Source organism: Chionomys nivalis, chromosome 1, assembly GCF_950005125.1.
Source record: "Chionomys nivalis chromosome 1, mChiNiv1.1, whole genome shotgun sequence".
NCBI classification, from domain to species: Eukaryota; Metazoa; Chordata; class Mammalia; order Rodentia; family Cricetidae; genus Chionomys; species Chionomys nivalis.
The window spans coordinates 195,971,575-195,994,593 of NC_080086.1; the positions used below are offsets into that span (position 1 = coordinate 195,971,575).

General features: G+C 42.0%; 1 protein-coding gene across 6 annotated transcripts in view; it reads right to left on the reverse strand.

The window, feature by feature from the left end:
• The window catches only part of Dync1i1 (dynein cytoplasmic 1 intermediate chain 1), a 307,387-nt gene extending 285,079 nt beyond the window's left edge, over positions 1-22,308 (reverse strand). For 2 of the 6 annotated variants that reach the window (XM_057771008.1, XM_057771006.1), the window contains exon 1: positions 22,055-22,305. The gene's annotated coding sequence lies outside the window, so the exon portion shown is untranslated. Of the gene's footprint in view, positions 1-22,054 lie in introns of all 6 variants that reach the window. The other 4 variants (XM_057771005.1, XM_057771003.1, XM_057771007.1 and 1 more) reach the window with 4 other exon arrangements.
• Positions 22,309-23,019: the final 711 nt, after the last annotated feature.

Here is a 23,019-nt window from a genome sequence, read left to right on the forward strand (position 1 = left end):
ATGGGTGTTGTGTGCATGGAACTTCTGTTACGTTAAAGCCCACTCGTCTATCTTGCACGTTGAATGAATCTTTTTAGCAATATGTGATTTTATAAAGCCATGCAATACTTATTTGATAAAAAGTCAATAATTAGAAAATATTGAACTTTTAAAATTCCCCAAGTTGCTGGAATATTTCATCATATAATATCCAAATATTAAATTAAATACTGTTATTATCAAAGTCTTCATAAAACTCTCCAGGTATTGTAAAACTCTCAAGTTTATGGTGGTAGTGGCAACTAAAAGCTCCCCTTGATTTAGCCCAAATTTTTCATTAGCAAAAAATATATACAGCTGTGCTCTCATAAAAACAAGCTCATGAACTGATTTTAGAAAGATATCTCAGCCGGGCGATGGTGGTGCACGCCTTTAATCCCAGTACTCGGGAGGCAGAGGCAGGCGGATCTCTGTGAGTTCGAGACCAGCCTGGTCTACAAGAGCTAGTTCCACGACAGGAACCAAAAAAAGCTACGGAGAAACCCTGTCTCGAAAAAATCCAAAAAAAAAGAGAAAGATTTCTCACCAAACCCAGGGTCTTGTATATTCCATGTGTCTGCATTATCTACACCAGGAAAGAGTGTTACTACCAGGCAAGGGCATTACTACCTAGCTCCATCCCTAGTACTGAAAAGGGTGCCTTGCTGTTTAGCTGGAGTAGGCAAGTGGGAAATTTTTAATATTTAGTTTTGTGGGAATATTTCCTCAAGGACCTCAACTTCCCTACCCACTGTTTTTTATACCATGTTCTGAGATCATTGATTTTTTTCCCAGTATTTCTAAATCATTTTAGTCTTTCTAACTCTTGAATGCCGAAATTCATAGTCTTTTAGTTGCTGTCTCAAAGGAGAACAAATAGTACTTACGAAAACAAAAGGCAATGTTTTGAACTGATGATTCACATAACCATAGCAAGGCTTTTTCTTAAGATGATCACTGAACATTGGTGGCCTCAGCAGTTTTTCTTTCTGTACATTTTCTTGGCCACACAAAGAGCAGAAGTTTAGGAATACTAGTATCTGTTGTGCTCATGAAGGACAATATTAGGCACACAGAGTTTCTTTTTAAGATATGATCATGTAGTAATGGAGTTTGCTACTATCACCAGTGTTGCAATACCTTTGTCCTAAGTTGCAATTAAACTCAAGATTTCTTTTAAATCCTCCTTGCAAATATCAACACAATGAAAAATGACAGACAGCATCTTAGCGTTATTATTATGGAAATAGCCTTGCCACTTAAGGTAGTGTGTGTTGGAGCCTGAAAGGATCCCCAGCTGCACTCTTATTTAACCTGATTGTAGCACTGTAGAGTTCATTCTCACACTTATAAAGAGACATTTTCTTAAAATTTCATTATTTAAGACAGAATCCTAAAGAACAAATCTGAGTTTTTTTTTTTTTTTTTTTTTTTTTTTTTTTAGACTAAGTGAAAGACACTGAAGTAAATGGCCAACCACAGAAATACAGATTGGATACAGGAATTCTACAACAGTGAACTGTTTAGAAATACCAGGAAATTTATGAGCTCTGACACATACCATGGAGAGTAATAGAGTGAGGGAGGATAAGGTCTTGAGACACACTTCCCAAGAAATTACATGTGAAAGATGTCTCACTTGCTACAGCCAAGAGGTGTGGAATATGAATGAACCAAGAAACCACTTTGGGGTGGGATGTAGCTCTATGGTAGAGTTCTTGCCTACTTGAGTCCTAGGTTCTACTCCAAAGACCTAAATTTAGAAAAAAATTTGTCTCCATTCCTTCTCATGGCCCATCTCCCCAAATGTACACACACACACACACACACACACACACACACACACACACAAAGCAAAAGAAAACTCTTCTTTAAAGGCTTTTGAAGTGGATGCTATTTGGTCTACTTTTAGTTCAATCTTTCTATCACTCAGTATCACCTCCTCATGGCAGAACATGGGAATTACAATGAAAGTTTTTGCTGGTGAAGAACAATGGCAATGGGTTCTTGATCCTATTGCATGTAATGGCTTTGTGGGAGCCCAGGTAGTTTGGATGCTCACCTTAATAGACCTGGATGGAGGTGGGTGGTCCTTGGACCTCCCACAGGGCAGAGAAACCTGCTTGCTCTTTGGACTGAGGAGGAAGGAAGACTTGATTGGGGGAGGGGGAGCGAATGGGAGGTGGTGGCGGGGAAGAGGCAGAAATCTTTAATAATTAAATTAATTAATTAATAAAAAAATCAGCAAGAAAAAAAAAAAGAAATTTGCAGGCACATCATCAGAACCAGTGTTGGGTGGTCTGAAGAAAAACGTGAGTTTTATCTACCTTGGGAGAATGTAGTTTCATCAACAGATGACTAGTAGAAAAAAACTAGCTCATTTCAACATATACAGAGAATTTTAAATGTTGATATTGAGTTTCTTTATACCTCCTAATTTTATTCATGTTAAGTTCTTAACTAGGAAGTGAGGCAATGGTTTCAAAGTAAACCTTTCTTTGTTCATGATAAAATTTTGAGTTATGTTTATGATTGTCATGTCTGTGTACTGCCACTAGCCCTTCTTTCTTTTTTTCCTGATTCTGAGCAGCCAAATTGCCTCCTTAGGCAGAAATCTGAGCATTGGAAATTGCACTACATTAAATAGGAGAGACTCAAGCACTCAGCACAGAGGACCATTATACTAGAGAGCAAAATCAATCCATAGGGAATCTCTCCTCATCTAGTTAACAGAGTCGGAATGAGAGCTCTTAAATCTTAAAGGACTCCAAAGCCATTGTTATCTTTGCCAAAAAGTTAAAAAAATCTCTGTTTTATTTCTGACCCCTACAGTGCATTTCATTAACTTGGAGATTCAACATGATTCTCTTTGAAAAAGGAATTGTCCCTCAATTAAGAGAATCAGCCATTCATATCTTAGAGTATCTCCCCTCAGGAAATGGTTAGATAATATCAAGAGTCCTCAGAAAATGAGAATTTCAAATAGAATTTTTGAATGAATACAAAACCAGACATAGAACAGTTTGGACAACTATAGGGAAGTATGTAGAACTGTATCTAGTAAAATTGGTGCTGAAAAAAAAAACCAAGAAAATGAAATTACAAGTAAGAACGTAAGAGTCCTCTAGAGACTATCAAAAGGAAAATCATCAGTAAGAGAACAGGCTTTGCCAAAGGATTCTTAGTTCAGAACATCTGGAAAGTCTGAGTCACCTTCCATGATCAATTATCTGGCCCGGTAACCAAACCAAAAAGCCAGGTAGCACTATACTTTACATAATAGGGAAGTACATCTCTCTGGTCCTTGAGTTTCTCATCAGTATAAACAAAAGAAACTTCTAACCTAAGTCCTCTCAAGAAACACATGGGAGTCTGCCGGGCGGTGGTGGCGCACGCCTTTAATCCCAGCACTCGGGAGGCAGAGGCAGGCGGATCTCTGTGAGTTCGAGACCAGCCTGGTCTACAAGAGCTAGTTCCAGGACAGGCTCCAAAACCACAGAGAAACCCTGTCTCGAAAAACCACAAAAAAAAAAAAAAAAAGAAACACATGGGAAGAGGCAGTTTCTCCAAAAACTATTACGTAAGTTTCATCTGGAACTCAGCATCACACTCGACCTAAAATAGGTATTCAAAATATAAATGTCAACTAGGTTAAAGGTGCCTCTTACCTACTGGCTTCTATGTTGTTATCTTTTATGGAGTAGGTGATGACTCTAGTTAAAAGCCTACCCACTAGAAGTAAACACAAATTTACATGACCTTGCCCTTCTTTGTATGAATATCATAATACCCCAAGCCATCTGCCAGTCTTGGATAGGACTAACCATGGCCCTCACAGACTTTTCAGAGCTCTCTGATTCTCAGACTTCCCCCCTTGTTTCCAGATAATTACAACACATGTATGCTCCTTTTGTATATTGCTGGGAATTTCCTTGTAGTCCCCTGCTTCTGCTTGGCCAGGTGTTTATGGCTATATAGTCTGCAGCAAGGGACTTCCTCCTTCAAGCAATCATATCCAAGTACCTTTCAATAGATCTTCTTGCACAACGTTGTTATCTCATAGTTTTCTACTTTCCTTAATCTGCTCCCAAATCCTCAAACTCACCATACACCAGACCTGTTTCAACAGTCCTTGAAATTTTACTTTGTAAGATTCTCAGTCTTGCCATCCCTTATCCAGATGCATTCGCATTATCCAACAGCAGTCTCCGTCATAGTTCACCTGGTCCTACACTCTTTTATTCATTCTTACTAATCATCGTTCTTTATTACACATTCTCCATAGTGGAGTGGGAGGTGACCTTTTGCTCACCCAAATCAGGTGGATAAACTTCCCCCATTACAGAATTCTCTATGACATGTACTCAACTCTTTTGTATAAAACCGTCTTTTCTCTCATCTCTATCCAGAGACTTCAGCTTCCTAGTTCTTGTTTTGGCATCACATACCAAACCATTCCATGCCTTTTAACTTGGTGAATTTCAGAAATGCTCTTCTTATTCCTCATTACCTGACAACTCCTGTTCACCCTTCCATCTCAACTCAGTCAGACCCTCCAGGCCTTTTCATAGGCCATCATGTATAGGAGAGGAATAATATCTCTTCCTTCTGTCTATCTTATATTCTTTGTCTGGGAACTATAACAAATGACAGATTAACAAGAGAAAATTACAGTTTGATTTATATAAGTTTTACATGACACAGGAGACTTATGCCCTCCTATGGGGATGAAGATAAATGAATAGTTAAACCTGTGTTTTTAATAGAGATTTGATGAAGAATGAAGAGTCACAGCAGGGCTGGTAAGATGACTCACCTGGTAAGGGACCTTGCTGCAAAGCCTGACAACCTGAGCTCCTGAACCAGAGGCTGGAAGGATTTATGAGTCCCTACACCCCACACAATGAAATGCACACCCACCCTTACATGCACACACACCATAAATGAATAAATAAATAAATAGATGCAATTAAAACTTTTTTGAAAGGTAGTATAACCAAGGAGTAATAAACTAGGGAACCCTGCTAAGACCCATTGCTCAGATTCTGCTCCACATTCATGGTGTCTTTCTTCTGTGTATAGGCAGGGGAGCTTCTCATAAGAGGGTCCTGCTTTAGAGAAGGGTACCTTTTTACTCAAACTATCTCTCAAATTTCACTAGTGCATGCCACAAACTGTGGAACTATATGCTGAACCATGCTACAAACATAACCACTCACTGGTGCCCTTGACATCCTTTGCATGATGAAATGGAGACGTGTACTATATGATACTGAAATTCTGTTGATGTGATTTCCCCCTCCTGTTACACTTATAGCTCCAGGTGTCAGGGTCACAGTGAAGTTAGCAATGCACCTGTAGCACCAGGCAGTGAGCTCAGCAAACATCTCTAAACAACCACTACATAGGAATGCATGTTTTCCATGTTTTCACTAAAATGCTAGAATCTTCCAATCATCAACAAATTTCACCAGTGTGCTGTGCCTTTTTAAAGAAGAAATTCAAAGACATTCCCTGTTTATGTTAAAAAACAAAACAAAACAAAAAAACAAACAAACAACAAAAACCCCAAACCAAAACACCTCTGTTTCCACAATGAAGGAAATTCATTTCCGCACCCAGCAGCAAACACCCACTCCACCATCACTTTGCCTATTAAACTATCTTTATTAAATTACTGCCATTATAGGTTCATTGGTACATTTTTTCTTGACTGTTTTACATTTTTATCTATACTTTCTGACTCCAAATGGGCTAGTTAGTAAAATCCATTTAACTGGTAATTAAGAGCCTCTATTGTTTAATCAAAAGTAATAAATTCAGCAGTCTAAGATTTATTACCCCAAATTGTCTTAGAATAAATCATTAAAATGAAGGCTGTTTTTTCTTTTTAAAACTGCAAAAATAACCAGTGCTTCAGAGCAAGGTTCTCTGTTGTACTTAGAGATGTTTTCTCTGAGTTGCTAAGATAATATATGAATGTTATCTAAAAATAAGTGTCTTTCAATCAGCCTGGGGATCAATCTTTAAGCTATCTGTTAACAATTGAGTCTTTATATACAACTAGCTTTGGCTGTGGCTAGGATTAGTCAGCCTGCTGTTCTTATACACAGGCCATGCTTTTCTGTCAAGAGAATTAAACCCTAACAGCTTCAGTTGGTAGACCTGCTTACCTGTTCCTCTTTCCTGGTATAGAATGTGAGCACATCAAACTGCCTATGTCCTTGTATTTTATAAGTGAGAGAAAATTTAAACAACCACAATAGAGTAAATAATTCGAAGAGCCATTAGAAAGAAGAAACATGTTTCATGTTTTAAAATGTAGCAAGTTAGATTTTTCTACTGTAAGTAGCAATACGTATGGTTATAAAAAGTCAATTTTTTTAATCTTCTAAAATTAGAAGATATCTCAACATCTTAATGACACGTAGCTGCCCCCCAAGTCAACCAGAGAATTCTTATGGTTTTATAATAAAGTCTATGCAATTGCATGGACCACCCAACCCCACCAAATATACAATAAAGAACTAAAGATATAGGAAGACAATGTAAAGTTTGTCCAAAGCAAAGAACTTTGGCATTAAACCTGGTTCTTCAGAGCCCAGACTCTTAGGGACTATGCTTGCCTATTTATATTTTTCTTTATCCTTTGACACACTCTCATGGTCTTAGCATTTAATCGGGTCATTCCCCTTCCTTTATATTCTTTCTTTGTTATAGTCATTCACTTACATCAGCAATTTTTCTTCCAGTGTTTGATCTATGGGCGATAAAGAATTAGGCAGCTGGGAACAAGAGCAAGCTACCAAGAACTCCATAAATCAATGAAGTCTGTGATGATTCATTTGTCATAAAGGGAATGGGTCAAAACTTCACAGAGTGGGTGGATTATACCATTGCAAAAGAGTTCAGACACAAGGAAGCCTGGGTGAGTGGAGTTCTCAAGTAGAGGAGGAAGTGTGGACAAAGGTGGGGTGTAGGGAAGATGACCAAATCTGAGGATAAGTAATGTGATGTGGCGGAACATTAAATTGGAAAAGAAATGGTAGGAGACACGAGGATGGTAATGCAATCCAAGGTTAGACCCCAGGTTGAGTTACCCACAGCTCTAGTTTGCACAGCCATGGAAGGTAACCTGAAGCGGGGACTTTTAACATTAAACCCAGGTAAGTGGTCACCCTACAGCGAAGGATTCTATTCTCTAAAAGGACCTACAGTTCTCTGTAGGCAGGAGTGAAACAGAAGAATTTCACCAAGTATAACACTAGACATTTACTTCTACCAGAAATGACATCCTTTTAAAACAGGGATGCCAGTTCATTGCTGAGTTTTGAGAATATGTTAGTGGCCATAGGCAGGCATTTTGGTTATGAATAGATTAGAACTATTACAGCACATGCTAATGGAAAATACTGTTTCATGGTGCTGATGCAGAACAGGCGAGCACACACATGTGATTTATTATCATTTGTGGATGCTAAATTGAGAAATCTTTATTGTTTCTATAATTGATAAGTTTTAAATTCTAAATTTAGTCCATCTTTGCTCTTCAATCAATGATTTTCAGGCTGTGACACTCCTTAGTCATGGCATTTACACAGGACATCAGGAAAGGCTGATAACGATTGACGAGGAGACTGTGCTGGCTCTAACTATTCTAATAGTCACTACATATGGTGTTCACCCTCTGGGTGTAACATGTAACATATAACCCACTCACAGGACACTGCTGAGAAAATCTTTCACAGAATCAAGCATCTGCCAGCAAACAGAAATGAAACATAGACTAAGTCCCTGGAAACTGTAAGGAAACATCCATGGAGGGAGATGTGACTACAATATTAATCTTTTGTAGCTATTCCATCAAATCACAGAATCAGAGGAAAGCCATACTGCCCTGCCAGAAGGGCAGGTGCAGAGCACACTCTTGCAGATTATGTCAGGATAAATGCTAAGTGACACTCTAGGCTTTGGGCATCGGTGATTTGTCCAATCAGCTAATCTTTATACCTTTTTAGAAAGCAAATGGCCATCTGAAAAGCTTCTACAAATACCCAGCCTGGCCTGGCCCAACACAGAGTGCCATATTTGAATGGGTAACTCCATGGTATGAGGCAGCATTCAGAACAGACTTCCCCTCTCTTAAAAAGGCTTAAACCTGCCTGATACTATATGCAATTCTTTTTAAATTCAAAAACTTTAATTTAGCCACAGTCATTTTCAACCATCTGTCTCTCTGAGTGAGCACAGGCTTATCTAAAGAGAACAAGTTTTGGCAGAAAGAATAATGTAGTAGCGGGAGAATCATATCATGTTAAGGAGTGAGAAAATATGCAAAGTAGCAATTGACATGAGTTCTTCAAGCTCCCTTTCTCTATTAGGCTGCCTTATTCCAGATCACTCCTTTACTTAATAGCAACACAATTAGATATTTTTCAACCCATCACAACATTGCAAAATAGAGTAGATGCACAAATGTAGCTTCTCTAGCTTGAGTGACAGGGGAATGACACTATGGAACTCTGAAATGGTTTGGAAATAGTACATGGTCACTTTCTGAGGTAAAATAGATTATTTATTGAAAGCAAACAAACAGGAGAGTGGGTTTCTCCCCCCAAATTGAAAATCAGCATTTTATGTTTGTGACTTAATGTGTAATGTAGACTTACATTGGTTGTGTGTTTCTTCATTTCCATGGTGCTAGAGCAAGAGGACTGTGTAGAATAATCTAGTATTTCAAGGATAAAATCCATACCTTGTAATGCCCATGTGTATAGTAACTGTTATCTCAGATCACATCTGTATCCATAGCTTCAACATGACACACCACATATAAGAACGTGGATGTTCAAGAAACAGTTCCTGGTCATATATGAGCATGTGTTCACATAGATGTACATACAGTTCTGAACTCCAAATTCCTCTGGGAGATCAGAACACACTTTCCCCTCAGCTTCAGCCTCTGCTGTGCAGACGACTCTTTCTCAAAAGGGAGCAAGGGTCAAGAGAAAGACGGGATGGCTAACCCCATGTAAGGGAAGAGAGAACTCTTTGAAGACCTGCTGAAAGTCCCTTGTGCAAGGCAGGAAGAGCCACATTACTTTATAATGCAATTATCATATGTTAAAATTTCAAAGTATTAATTTTTAATTATTTCATAAATTCTATTATAAAAATATTTGAAAATACATTCAAAAAATTACACATCAAAATTAACCATACCCAAGGGCTTAATGGATTTCTATACAGTTAGCACAGGCATTCTAAATAGAAACTGAGGAATTTCTCATTAAATTAAAGACTTTCAGTATCAAATATATTTTATGTACTTATCCACTGCCAAAGCAAAAATCTCCATGACAGACTATGAGGAAAAGAATTAGCATTATTTTCTCTTTCTTGACTCATGTCTGCAACCTATGTTCGGCCCTTCTTCAGCCTGTTATATTTAGCCATCCTTGTTCTCTTTGTTTCACGTAGTTCCATAACCACATGTGCATTTGTTTACATAGATGTAAATTATTGGCTAGATTCTGAATATATTAAAGAAATGTGGTTTAAAATTAAAAACTTTAAGCAACCCTCAACTACCTTTAGATCAACTTCTTTTTGCAGAGACTTAGAAACTCCTGTAGTCTTCTGCAGGATCCAAGATGCTAAATTTATCTTTATGTTAATTCAACTGAAAAACAACTTACTAAGTCACTATTAAATAAAATTACTGACCTGAATATACCATGAAACTTCACACAAGTTATCAAAATAGAGTCTGTCTCAAAAAGTTATAATATGGCTGGGATGGAAAGCTCCAGCCACACAGCATGGGGAAATTAGATAACTGTATGAGATGGCAGCACAGTGCAGATGGCATGCTGTAGCTGGAATATAGGGAGGGCACAGCATAGTGCACACAGCATGCTGTAGCTGGAATATAGGGAGGGCACAGCACAGTGCACACAGCATGCTGTAGCAGGAATATAGGGAGGGCACAGCATAGTGCACACAGCATGCTGTAGCGGGAATATAGGGAGGGCACAGCATAGTGCACACAGCATGCTGTAGCGGGAATATAGGGAGGGCACAGCATAGTGCACACAGCATGCTGTAGCAGGAATATAGGGAGGGCACAGCATAGGGCACACAGCATGCTGTAGCTGGAATATAAAGAGGGCACAGCACAGTGCACACAGCATGCTGTAGCGGGAATATAGGGAGGGCACAGCATAGTGCACACAGCATGCTGTAGCAGGAATATAGGGAGGGCACAGCATAGGGCACACAGCATGCTGTAGCGGGAATATAGGGTGGGCACAGCACAGTGCACACAGCATGCTGTAGCGGGAATATAGGGAGGGCACAGCATAGTGCACACAGCATGCTGTAGCGGGAATATAGGGTGGGCACAGCACAGTGCACACAGCATGCTGTAGCGGGAATATAGGGAGGGCACAACACAGTGCACACAGCATGCTGTAGCGGGAATATAGGGAGGGCACAACACAGTGCACACAGCATGCTGTAGCGGGAATATAGGGAGGGCACAGCACAGTGCACACAGCATGCTGTAGCTGGAATATAGGGAGGGCACAGCACAGTGCACACAGCATGCTGTAGCGGGAATATAGGGTGGGCACAACACAGTGCACACAGCATGCTGTAGCTGGAATATAGGGAGGGCACAGCACAGTGCAGACAGCATGCTGTAGCGGGAATATAGGGCTTTTGGAGGAGAGCTGCAGCAGCCAGACACTGACATGGGCTTAGGATGGAGACTGGGCAAAACCCTGTGAATGGGGAGTAGTGGGAACTAGTGACAGAAGCGGGGACTGTGTCTTCAGGACAGCATGGTTCAATCAGACTGTAGCATACGGCTGGAGAGCTTTTGGGGTCAGAGAGTCCACAAGCAACAAGCTACACTCTCAGGCTATAGGTGACCTAAAGAAATTACTTTTGCTTTTTTGGTTACATTGCAATACAGAAGAAAAATACGTATTTTAAAGGTTTAATAACCTTAAAAATTCAAGCACTTACACATTAAATCAATGCTATCTAATTCAGTGTGTTAACCAATGCCAACAACTCAAATTAACACTTTTTTACATATTACACCTTTTCTTTACAGCATGAAAACTTGAGAAATTAAGCTTCAAAAAATAGATACCCTGGCAATGGTAAGCATTCAGAATGTGAACTCTATCTCCCCAGTCATCTTATAGTTCTGTTTCTCACACTAGAAATAGAGTATCATTGGGAGGGGAGTATGGGCCTTTGAAATGATATATATGTTCGTTGTCTGCTTTGGGGAAGGTAGATCAGGTGAATATTACCAAGAGACAATAGAAGAGAGTGATTACTGGATGAACTAATAAATCAGTGATAGAATGAACCCTCAAATACAAGATGGTGTGGCCTGCTAAGAATAGTTAAGAATAAAATTATTGCTTTTATATTATTATTACTATTAATGCAGTGAGAGTCTTGTTATATAGCCCAGACTGACCTTTAACTTTTCAATACAGCTTACAGAGAACTGAAGTCCTTGATGATATTCCTGCATTAGTCTCTGAGCACTGGGGTATATCACAAGACATCACATCTAGGTTTCTTGTTTGGTTTTAATGACTGCTACAAACTGATAAACATTTTTTTTTCGAGACAGGGTTTATCTGTAGTTTTGGGGCCTCTCCTGGATCTAGCTCTTGTATACCAGGCTGGCATTGAATTCAGAGATCCATCTGCTTCTGCCTCCCGAGTGCTGGGATTAAATGCATGCGCCACCACCGCTGGGCTAGCCGTTAAACTTTTGTCAGCTACACCTGGGGCTTCCACACCACTTCCATGGTTGATAAAAATTTCATGAGTGTTTGTTGAATAAACCAATGAATGACTATTGAAACATGAACAGTAAGAGGGGGAAGAAGTAGATATAGATCATTACCTTTAATGCTTCAGTTTGGCACCAGGCCCCAAATTTAGGTTGGTTCCCAACAGCAGAACCTGACCAGAGCAAGGGCAACTAGTACATAGAATTATAGATTCTTAAATTTGGAGAAAAATAATGTAGCAGTTACCAAACAGAGGTCTGACCTTCATCAACCAGGAAGTCCTCCCTGGAGGGGACACCTGAAACATTCTAGAAATGGGAACTCCCTCCTCACAGGCAGCCTAGTCCACTTCATAAATAGCCTGAGATAAAGGATCTCCATGGTGTTGATTCTGAGTTACAACTGAAAAGCTTCCTCACACCTGTTAACTAAAATGAACTCCTTGGACGTAGACCTTTTGTTAGTGTGCAAGCCCACAAACTTAGTGTTTTTCCCTTCAAAATTTTCCTATATTGCATCGAAGAACTGGTGTGTAGCTGATGTTGATGCATATCCCTATAATCCTAGCGCTAGGGAGGTAGCAAGAGGATTAGAAGTCTGAAGGTAGCCGAGGCAACATGAAACCCTGTCTCAAAACAAACAAAAGAAAGCAATAGTCAAAATGGCATCAGAGGGAGGGGAAATCCCAGGAAGAAACTGAGGAGACAGTGTGTGGCTGTCCACCGGATAAACCACCCAGCCCTCAGTTGTCAGCCATTGCCGGTGACAATGATTGTAAGCATGTGGACTTTCCAGCTTTCTGGGACCCATAAGAGGAATGTGTCCATGACGGAATGTCTCCATGACCCAACCATGAATTCATACCCTGTGTTATTTTACCTCAGCAGACCTGAATTACCCCCCTCAGCTATTCATTTGCTGTCTCACCCTGCTATTTTCAACGACTTTGTGTGCTTTGTCTCTGCACTTTGCTCCCGATTTCCCATTTTTTGCTCCTCTCTGTCCCTGCTCTCCCCTCTCTCAGACAGCCCTGGCCATATCCAGTCTGATGGCCATGTTCAGGCTACGTCTTTCTCTTCTCTGGACTCTTCCAGATGCCTCTGGCTGTTTTCTCTCTCATATGAACAATAAAACCTTGCCCTTAACCATATCCTGGAGCAACCATGCCATTGGTCTACACAACGTTTAAGTTGATGAAACACACAATCTCCCATTTAAAGCACCTTTGATTTGTGTTTTTTTCAAAGGCCTGAGAAAACACTCATCACACGCTGCTCATATTTACCTGCCCAGTGTTCCAGAAAGGAATCATGAGGTTGACCAGATGTTCCCAGTGTCCTCACCCAACCTTGAAAGTAAACTTCTGTTAACGTCCCTGAAGTACATGGCCTATCCTGAACAGAATGCAGCAAAGAAAGAAGCGAGAGAGAGAGAGAGAGAGAGAGAGAGAGAGAGAGAGAGAGCATTTTCCTCCTCCTCCTCCACAAATGCTTTCCTCCCCACTTTAAACAAAAATCTCTAATTTGTTGGCTCTTATGGGTAGGTATTCATATTTATTTTAGGAAACTTCAAGGAAACCGAGCACAGTTCCCTTTTATATTGAGTGACATGAAATATGGGACTTCACCCTTGTCTGAGGTGCTGATTACTTTTCAACAGGATTGAAAATATTAAAAAGCTTGGAAGAGAAACCAAGGAAACGTGTAAGGCCAAAGCCCCCCTTTATACTGTCCCTAAGTGGTGTATATTTGTATGTGGAGATGCAGGTTGACATTTTAACTGAGGTGAACAGATTCTTAGTTTCCTCTGGGCCTGAGGCATTCAAACAATTCATTCTTTCCCAGTGGGAGTAACCTATACCTTTCCAGGAGTGAACAAAGCCACAGTTAGAAAGGAAATGAGCAGAGAGAGGTTTTGTTCTTCTTCTTCTACAAGATACACACCTTTTCCCATAACCCCTTGCTGTTTTGATACTAGTAAGGTGGACGGTGTAACAGGAGAGGGAGGCCATTTGGAAAGAGGACGCTGTCTAAGCACACATTTCCCCTGGGCTGGTTTCCCTTTCTGTGACCAAACCCCACCAACTATGAACATGCCACAACTCTGTTCTGAGACTCGGCTCTCAGATCATCTGTCCTCACACACATTTTTAACATTCAACAGCTTGACAAACATTTAAACACTTCCATGTGGTGCAATCTAAAGCCTTAACAGTATTCTAAGGGAAAGACCACAGTCTGATGCAATCAGTGAACTCTACCTCTTGTCCAGTGAAGAAATAGGTACAATTTCAGTACAAGCTAAGCAGACACTCCAGTCTGTGTTCCACAAAGAAAATTGTCTGCAGGCAAATGAGAATAAATGTTCTGTCATCATTTATTCATTAGCACCATTTCAAACATACTCATTATTGTGGCTTCACACAGGACATTATAATAAAATATAAATCAAGTGATGAGTCAGATGGAAAACCAGATCGAAAGATTTAGTCTCTAGGAGGGACTGGTTGGTAAAGTCCTGGCTGTGCAAACATGAGGACCTACCCGAAAAGTTCAGCATGGTTGTGCAAGCCTGGGGACACAGAGACAAGAGGGTCTCTGGAGCTCTCTGTCCAACCAACCTAGGTAACTGAGTGTGCTCAAGTTCAGTGAGATACCTGACTCCAAAAACAGGCATGAAGATACTAAGGAAGATGCCCAGTAACATGGAGCTTTAGCTTCTACATATGTTTGCACACATATAAGCATACCTGCATACCTAGGACATACATGTACATAAAGTCAACATGTATTCTCTATGAGTCCCTTTCTGCCTCTCTCTCTCTCTGTCTGTCTCTATCTCTCTATCTCAAAAGAATTAGCTTAAGGGCTCCATAGAGAAAAACGAAAGCCCCAAACCATCCTGACTGCTGTTTCTTCAACAAAAAGCTCCCCAAACACCCTTGTCACAACAGAGATGTGCCACATGATTTTAATTCGGGGAGGAAAGGTTTGCAAAGCCCTAGGCATTTCCAAGACCAAATGCACACTAGGAACAGAATCACAACTAGGGCTACATTTTAGGAAGCGATTTTTTTTGTAACTAAACATATTAAAAATGGCCTAAATGGTAAGAATCCAGTCTTTCAAGAAAATTATGTGAGATTTATTCTGCTTTCTTTTTCAGATCTACTAAAGCCTAATATGGGTTTTCTATATGCCAAAGCCTTCTGCTTGGAGACAGAAAGATGCATCGGGGAACTTGGGAGTCTAGACAGAAAGCAGACAAATCAATAAGTGTAAGCCGAAATAATGTTTTTCACGAAGAGCTTATCATTGGTTCTCAGGAGAGTAAGATCATCTCCACACCAGAGAAGAGAGGGTTCCTGCTGTTAGCCAATGAAAGGATCCTCTGGGCCTGTGTACTCATTCTCAGTAAGCTTCACACTCCCTCTCTGGGCTGGGCAGTTATCCCTATTGACAGATGTGTAAACCGATGCTCACGTAGGCAGTAGACAGGCCACCTCACATCTTCTTCCTAATACATTGATGCTCACACAGGCAGTAGGTAGGCCACCTCACATCTTCTTCCCTCTACTTTACACTGCCATTTAGATGCTGTGCTCCAGTCATCTTGTCAAAGGCTAAAATTGTGCAGAAATTTTCGGTGAGAATACTAGAGAAATTTAAGAAGGGTTTCTTAACCTTGGTATCATTGCAAGTTTAGCCTTTGGTGTGGAGTCTGTCTTGTCCACCAGCTTCCCGTACTTTTTCTCAGTAGCTGCCAGTTGTAGTCCCTTTGCCTAGTGTGATAGGGATAATTTGTCCAGATATGGCCCAATGTTCCAAGGATCATTGAATTCCTCTTAGCAAAGGATCTTAGGATCTCTTAGCTAAAAACAACCAGTCTGAAACACACAAAAATGACTTTTGATTTTTTTCTTACTGAAAATCTTTAAGTAGAAAAAGGAGCTATCCACACAGCCACCGTTTTCTGAAAGCTAGAGATGGCCCATCCACCTATGCACTCCTTCCTGCTGTCCACTTTTTAAATACAACCACAAAGAAGAAGCAACCTGGTTCCAGAAACTGTACCACAGCATGGAGCACCTGGCCACACAGAAGCTGTCTAAACAAAGCATGAAGAGAGGAGCTAATGGTACTAATTTCTAGACCTGCAGTTTCTCTGTCTGCCTCCCTAAAGCTGTGCCCCAGTGTGAACTCCAGCATTCTCCAATTACAAAGGCGTTTCTTTCACACTGCTGGAGAAAATAAGAAGTACAATAAGGAAGGGAGGGAGGAAAGAAGCGAAGGAAGAAAGATAGGAAGGAGAGAAGAAGGGAGGGAGGGAAAAAGGAACAAAGAAAGGGAAAAGGGAGGGAGCGTGTTTTGACCACACTCTATAAAAATACCTCTTTGCTGAAGGAACCTTCTATATAGTTATTATAATATTTATATTTTAATTGAACTCATGCACGATGCTGTTATTTTATCTTTAAATGTCAAAGTTTATGATATTCTGAAAATCACATTCATGAAAATTGAAATATTTTCTTCTGCTTGCATGAGTGTGTGTGGTATGTTTGTGTGGTGTGCAGGCACATGGTTGGCATGGCTGTTCACAGGTGCACACACATGCTCACACAGAAGTCATAGAAGGACATCTGCTGCCCTGCTCTATTAATCTCTCCTTTATTCCCTTGAAACAAGGTCTCTCACTGGACCTGTAGCTGGTTGGCAGCCAGAGCTTCTCAAGGATGCTCTTGTCTCCAGCCCCTACAGTGCTGGGGTTACAGCCAAGTGCTGCCACATCCGGCTTTTTACGTGGGTTCTGGGAATTTGAACTCAGGGGTTCAAGGTTACACAGCAAACACTCTTGCCCACTGAGCTATCTACCCAATCCTCATGGTAACTATTAAAATTCATGATTAAAATATTAGATGCCAACCAAAAACTGTGATGTCAAAGAAGTGGTGACATAATTTAAAAACATTCTTAGGAATCATTGCATTAAATCATAATGAGGTTCACTGATACCTGTGGCCATGCTGATATGTTGGCTGAGGACATAGTCAGTCACCAAATTATCTTAGAACTGCCTCCTTCATCGCAAAGAATGTCCTCAGCCACAGCAGTAATTCTTTCTGCATTGTCATACTGATAATGTTAGCTCTCCTATAGCACAAACTAAAACAATGGGGTGCGCTGCATGAGTGTGGCAAGGAAACAGCAGGGCGTAGGCTAAGCCTTAAGCAGGATCTTGAGAGAGAGAGCCTCCTGCCCTCAGCTCTACACCTCTAACAGAATTTCCAGGTTGGTGTTTACTGCAGACAGAGCACTGAGGATGTGCAGTGAGGCCAAGGCCTCCCAGGCTTCAGTGCAGAGCCAGTGTTTCAGGTCTTAGCATCATCCCTGTAGCAGAGAAGTCCTGGAAGATGTGGGGAGGCTGGAAGGAGATACAGCTTTGCAACAAAGAGCTGAGCTGCTACTAGCCTGGGAAGATTGTCTTTGAGCTGGGGAGGTGAGGGCCGTTAAGCGTTTGGTTTTCTACAAGATGCCTGAAGACTCATAAAAAGCACGTGAGTGTGGCTTCATTTTCAATAAATGAGACTAGGCCACACTGAGAAATGTATAAATTCCGTGTTCTTTCTGATAAGATGTTCCGGTTTTCCTATCAGTGTGTGAGCGAGCACGTTCTTGAAGAATGCTGAGTGCTGCTGTAATAAAAAGCTACATTAAGCAGTACTTTTGGCAACCCACACGGATAAAGAAAGAGTGAGATGTGGTAGGAAAAGAATGAATGGACTTTGGACTTAGGTTGATCTGTATTTGAAATCTAGCACTTCCTTAGCTGGCCTCAGGTGGCCAGGACCAGTGACTGGATTGTCCAAGCAGCTCTTTGTTTGTGTAAGAAGATAAGAGCATCTACCTTCCGGGATTTTGGAGTGTTGTGATGAACTACTGTGTCAGTAATAGAGCTCCGACTGAGCTCTGGGTAAGAGCCAGAATAATGGACTAATGTTTCAGCCATGGCCACTGCTGGAGGCTTCACCTGTTTGCTGATTGGGCTCATGTAGATGTTCTGACACTTGGGCTCTAGGTGAAATGCCAAAAGATGACAGATAAGAGCATCTTTTTTCCTTGGTTAGCTCTGGTGTAGTGCTTTTTCATCTTGATACATTTCAGCAGTGACTTCTGTGCCCCCCCCCTTCTTTAAGAACCAGTGGTTCTTAATCTCATTTTATTTGAAAATATATTAATTTTACCTTAAAATATGAATGCAGATAAATTTAAAATACTGCATCAACAAGATTCAGTGCCTACCCCGAATCTTCATGCTTATCCTCTTCAGTGTCTATGGACATAAAGAGGTCGACTCAATAATAATAATAATAATAACAACAACACCAATATTAATAGTAAATAATAGAATCACGGAGACTGTGAGCCTACCCGGATCTCTTCCAGACTAGTACTTATGCAATGGAATTTACATTATGACAAGATTCGCTCTGGCATTCTTGTGCCAGCCTATTTATTTATTTATTTATTTTTTGGTTTTTCGAGACAGGGTTTCTCTGTAGCTTCGGTGCCTGTCCTGGAACTAGCTCTTGTAGACCAGGCTGGCCTCGAACTCCCAGAGATCCGCCTGCCTCTGCCTCCCGAGTGCTGGGATTAAAGCATGTGCCACCACCGCCCGGCTTGTGCCAACCTTTCTACACAGCAAAGCAAGGGACATAAACCTAGGGTGTACATCTGAAGGGTGGTGAGTATCTTGAAGTATACTCAAAACATCGAGCCATTCATTGTTCTAGCAAAGTACCCTAAAAAATACAGGGTTCCACATTTTCTAGGTGATGTAAAATCCACATGATTTAAACAAAAGGAATCTGTGGTCAAGGGAGCAGAAATTCACATAGTTTTGAAATCCTCTGTTTAAGGAGGGGTGTTCAATGTTTTATTGCAAAGGGTCAATAAATGGAGCTCGAGTTTATAATATTATCCACAGTTACCAATCAGGTGACAAAAAACATGGCAATACTTGTGGCTTAAAAGTTAACCTAAAAGAAAATGTTTTTTTTTCAGGAGAGTTTTTAGGGTAAAAGTAGACCCTGGGCGCCCCAACAAGTGGCGCTAGCCCATTGATCCCTGACTCACTGGTTAAAGAGATAAGAAATAGTGAAAAGTACATGATGATTTACTCATCATGGCTGCCTTGGGGAAAGGGACAAATGAAGGGGTCTAGTGTTCCCAAGTTTGTCTTTGAGGTACTGATAATGAGGTTTTCGTTTAAATTGCAGCAAGATTTCAAAGAGGCGAGGTGTATATAACTGAGAAGCAGTCCTGCCGACCCATAGGCCGCAGCCACTTCTGTAAGATAACTGGTTTGTCAAATGTCCAAACTGAGTGGAATCTCTTCCTAGGAGGCAAGTTCCTCCTCTGATTGACTCCAGGGCTCCAGTCTTTCCCTTCCCCCACATAAAGCCTTCTGGGAACTTTTAAATCGTTGGTGTACATTAGTGTAACAGCACAAGTTTCTCTAATAGATGTCTTCTGACAGGACAGCTACATCTTACTTTCTGTTATTGTTGTTGCCAGAGTGCAGTAACTGAGGTGGACGAGGTCTGGAGTAGGCCTGCCGGACTGGTTTGAATCCTACGTCTACCATTCAGCAACCATGACCTCCACAGATTACTTCACTCAGTTGCATGCTTGAATGGTCTCCAACTCACGGGTCCAACCGAAGGACCAAAAAAAGAAATAAAAGAGCTTACGACCCAGTATCTGAGATGAAAGCAATCGGAACTCCTCCGTCTGGAAGTGTGGTTACAGGTGAAGGCCTGGACTTTGAGAGCAAACCATAGCAGCTTAACTTGAATGAATCTTAGGAAGTTACTTGATATCTTTATGACATAATTCTTAATCTTTACAGCAGGATTACAAGCAATGTCTGTGTCATGAGTTTTCCTGTGAGTCTATTTTAAAATACAAGTGAGGAGATACGAAAACGAGGTCCATGAAAAAGAGCTCGGCACAGTTTGGTAGCCGTTTTTCCCAGCCCTGCTGTATTTAGTGGATACAGTGTGAGGTGATAAAGCAGAAATAAAAGATACTTAGTGTATCTGTGATCCCTTCATTTGGTGCCTGTTTAAGTGACAGAAAGAAACAGGGAAAGATAAAGCCCATTATGAGACCAGCCTGAAATTGAAAGCTTGACATTCATTTTATACTATTGGCCTACATAGCTGTCTGAACATGCCCAGGGCGTGTGGATTTCCTATGAACTGCCTGAACAACACTGGACTCAAGGGGAAAGTTTGGTAGATGTAGACTTGGGGATTGATATTTTTAGGAAAGACAAATTCCGGTGGAAATTTCACAGTACCTCCTTTAAAACTGAACGCACTATAGCAGAAACACCCTTCTACCATCTGAGTTGCTTGCTGGAAGCTAAGATCTCAGACCCATGGTCTACTCACTCTGCTTCTTTCACCCTATGCATTGAGTTTCTTCTCTCTTCCCATAATCCTAACCATGATTTCTCATAAAGATACAAGGAAACTTTTAATGGACAACCAATCCAGGCAAAAGCTCAACAGCAATCGGGTCAGGGCAGGCCGTGGGCAGAAGGTATGAACCTGCACTGTCTGCCCTCAGGAGGACAGCGCACAAAAGGTTGCAGTGTCCCAGAGACCCACGCAGGTACACAGATATGAGAAGCCCGAAACAAGGCAGAGACGCACAAATGCTCCAGGAGGCTGGAAATAGTGCCTGAGGCTGGGCAGGTCAGAGAGCTATACTCCTGTCCTGTGTTAGGTGGTTTTAAAAGACTATCTCATCATCACTGGAACCTCAGATCTCATGTCCTGAAGAGCTGGTTCCAGTGAAGAGATCACTGTTCCCTAGTGCTGGGACTGCCAGATTTTGTTCCATTAAGAATCATGGTTGATTGGAAGAACAAAGTTAAATACATTTCCGGATAGCTAACCTTTTAGGAGCCAGCTTGGCATTGTAAAAAAAAAAAAAAAAAAAAATAGAGGAAGTACTACTCTGGTTCTCAAGAGGACCCCAAGTGCAATTAGCATGGATGTTCCCATTTCAAAGTTACCAGCACTCTAATACTGATCATCACATTTCCTCCGGTAACTTCCACAATTGCACGGAATTATTCCGGGGACAGCTATTCGTCACCATGCCATTAGCCAAGGTTATCTCACAGTTGCTGTAATGCTTCACCGAGAGCTAAGCCTCCTGCGAGTCTGTAATGTCTGGAAGCAGTTCTTCCACAACTCTGAACTGCATCAACTCTGTTATGCACATCTCGAAGACAACTCCGGCAAGAAAATGGCTGGCTACTTGTTCTTGCCTTAGGTATGGTGGAGTCAGGACTGCCAGGTTTATTCCATTTTCTGCCTTTCCTAGAGCCTCCGGTTTCCTAAGGGATTTCCTTTCCTGCTCCTCAGGCTCGGGTTAACCATAGCGGAGGTAGATGTCATGAGACTCCGGTACACTCAGTTCCCTACCAGGGCTGCCAGAATCCCTGCTCTGATGACGACTCACAGATTTGTATGGCCAGAGCAATTCCGGGTAGGAGTGGGGGAAGGAGAGTCGGGCAGCCGCGAAGGTGTTTACCAAAACACATCCCCAGCCACACTTTTTTTTTTTTTTAATCCAGCAGAGAGAGAAACTGGCATCTTGTGTGAGTGTTTAATTAAAGCTCCCTTGGAAGTGCGTTCTCGCCCTCCGACTTGGCGGGTAGCAACAGCATCCAAGAGCTTTACAGACAGCTCGGAAATGTAATCAAATAGCATCCTTCCCCTCACTCTGCAGCTCTCCCTTCCCAGGAGCCATCAGCTGGTAGCCCACAGGGGTGCGGACAGCAAAGCTGCAGATCTTTTGCCCCCCAAGAGAAGACCAAGGCGGGGCGCCTTGGTATGCCTCTCCCAGTGCACAAGGTGGGCCACAAGGTGAGGACACCCTTGACCCTTCCTCCTCAGCCTGAGTCTCTCCACTCCTGGGCAGCTGCCACAGGGGCTGCCACTGGAGGGCTCCCGCCTGAGGCACCAGAGAACGAAGGAGCTGGGGAAGGCACCCAGGCTGTGCCCAGTGGTAGCTGCAGCGGTCACTGCTATCCTGCTGCTCCCGGTGTCCTGCTGATGTCACCCGGGCGGAGGGCTGCGGAGGAGCTCCGAGGTGTCTGCGCGGAAACGCGACCTCCCACCCACCGGTTACCTGGACGCTGTCCGCGGAGGTTCACAGGGGCGGTGGAGGAGGCACGGGAGGACGGAGAGCGGCGGGCCTGCGCCTGCAGGATGTGCTGTCTCACGCTGCACTGTTAGGCTCGCGCTCCTCCTGGAGCGATCACTTCCTCTCTCCTGAGCCTGACACTGACAGCTCCCAGCACCCGGGCTGCGGGACTCGCCCCGCCCACGGCCCACGCCCTCCACGCCCGCGCCTCCCGCGGGAGGGCCTCCGCACAGCGCAGCACCGCCTCGGCCAGCCTGGCAGCGTGGAGGGAACCCGGGGACAGCCAGTCCTTGGCCGCGGGCGGCGCACACCTAAGTTACTGCAAAAGAGAGCTTGCCAAGCTCCTGATGATTTCCTCTGTGGGCAACTTTCATCCCCAGACAGAGAAACTTTAAGTCTTATAAACAGAAACAGACAAGTTTAGTTCCATCCGTGCTGTACAGGTGCATCTGAATCTAGATTTTCACAGAGATACACAAACACACACATGCACAGATACACACACACAAACATAAACATTATATCTCTATGAATATATTAATATATACACATGCGTAAATAATATATACATGTGTAGACACATACATACATGTATACATATAGGAATAGATATACATACACGCATGTACCATGTTATAGATAGGAATATATGCCATATGTGCATATGTTTATATATATAGAGATAGATATATAGATATAGTGTGTGTGTAAAACTTGTTTTCTATTGCTTCTCAGTTGTCCTGCCTCTTAAAAATCTGAGTAACATTCTTGAATTTCCCCAAGGTTGATCATTTCTAGCAGTTATAAGACTGAGAAAGGGACTTTAGGATGTTAGGCAGTGTGGGACTGGTACCATTTTCTGGATGGCCTTCTCATCATTTTGTTTGAACATCCTGGCCATCAGTGTGAAGATGAGAGTGTAAACGTGCGGAGAGCCGGTACTGCTCTCT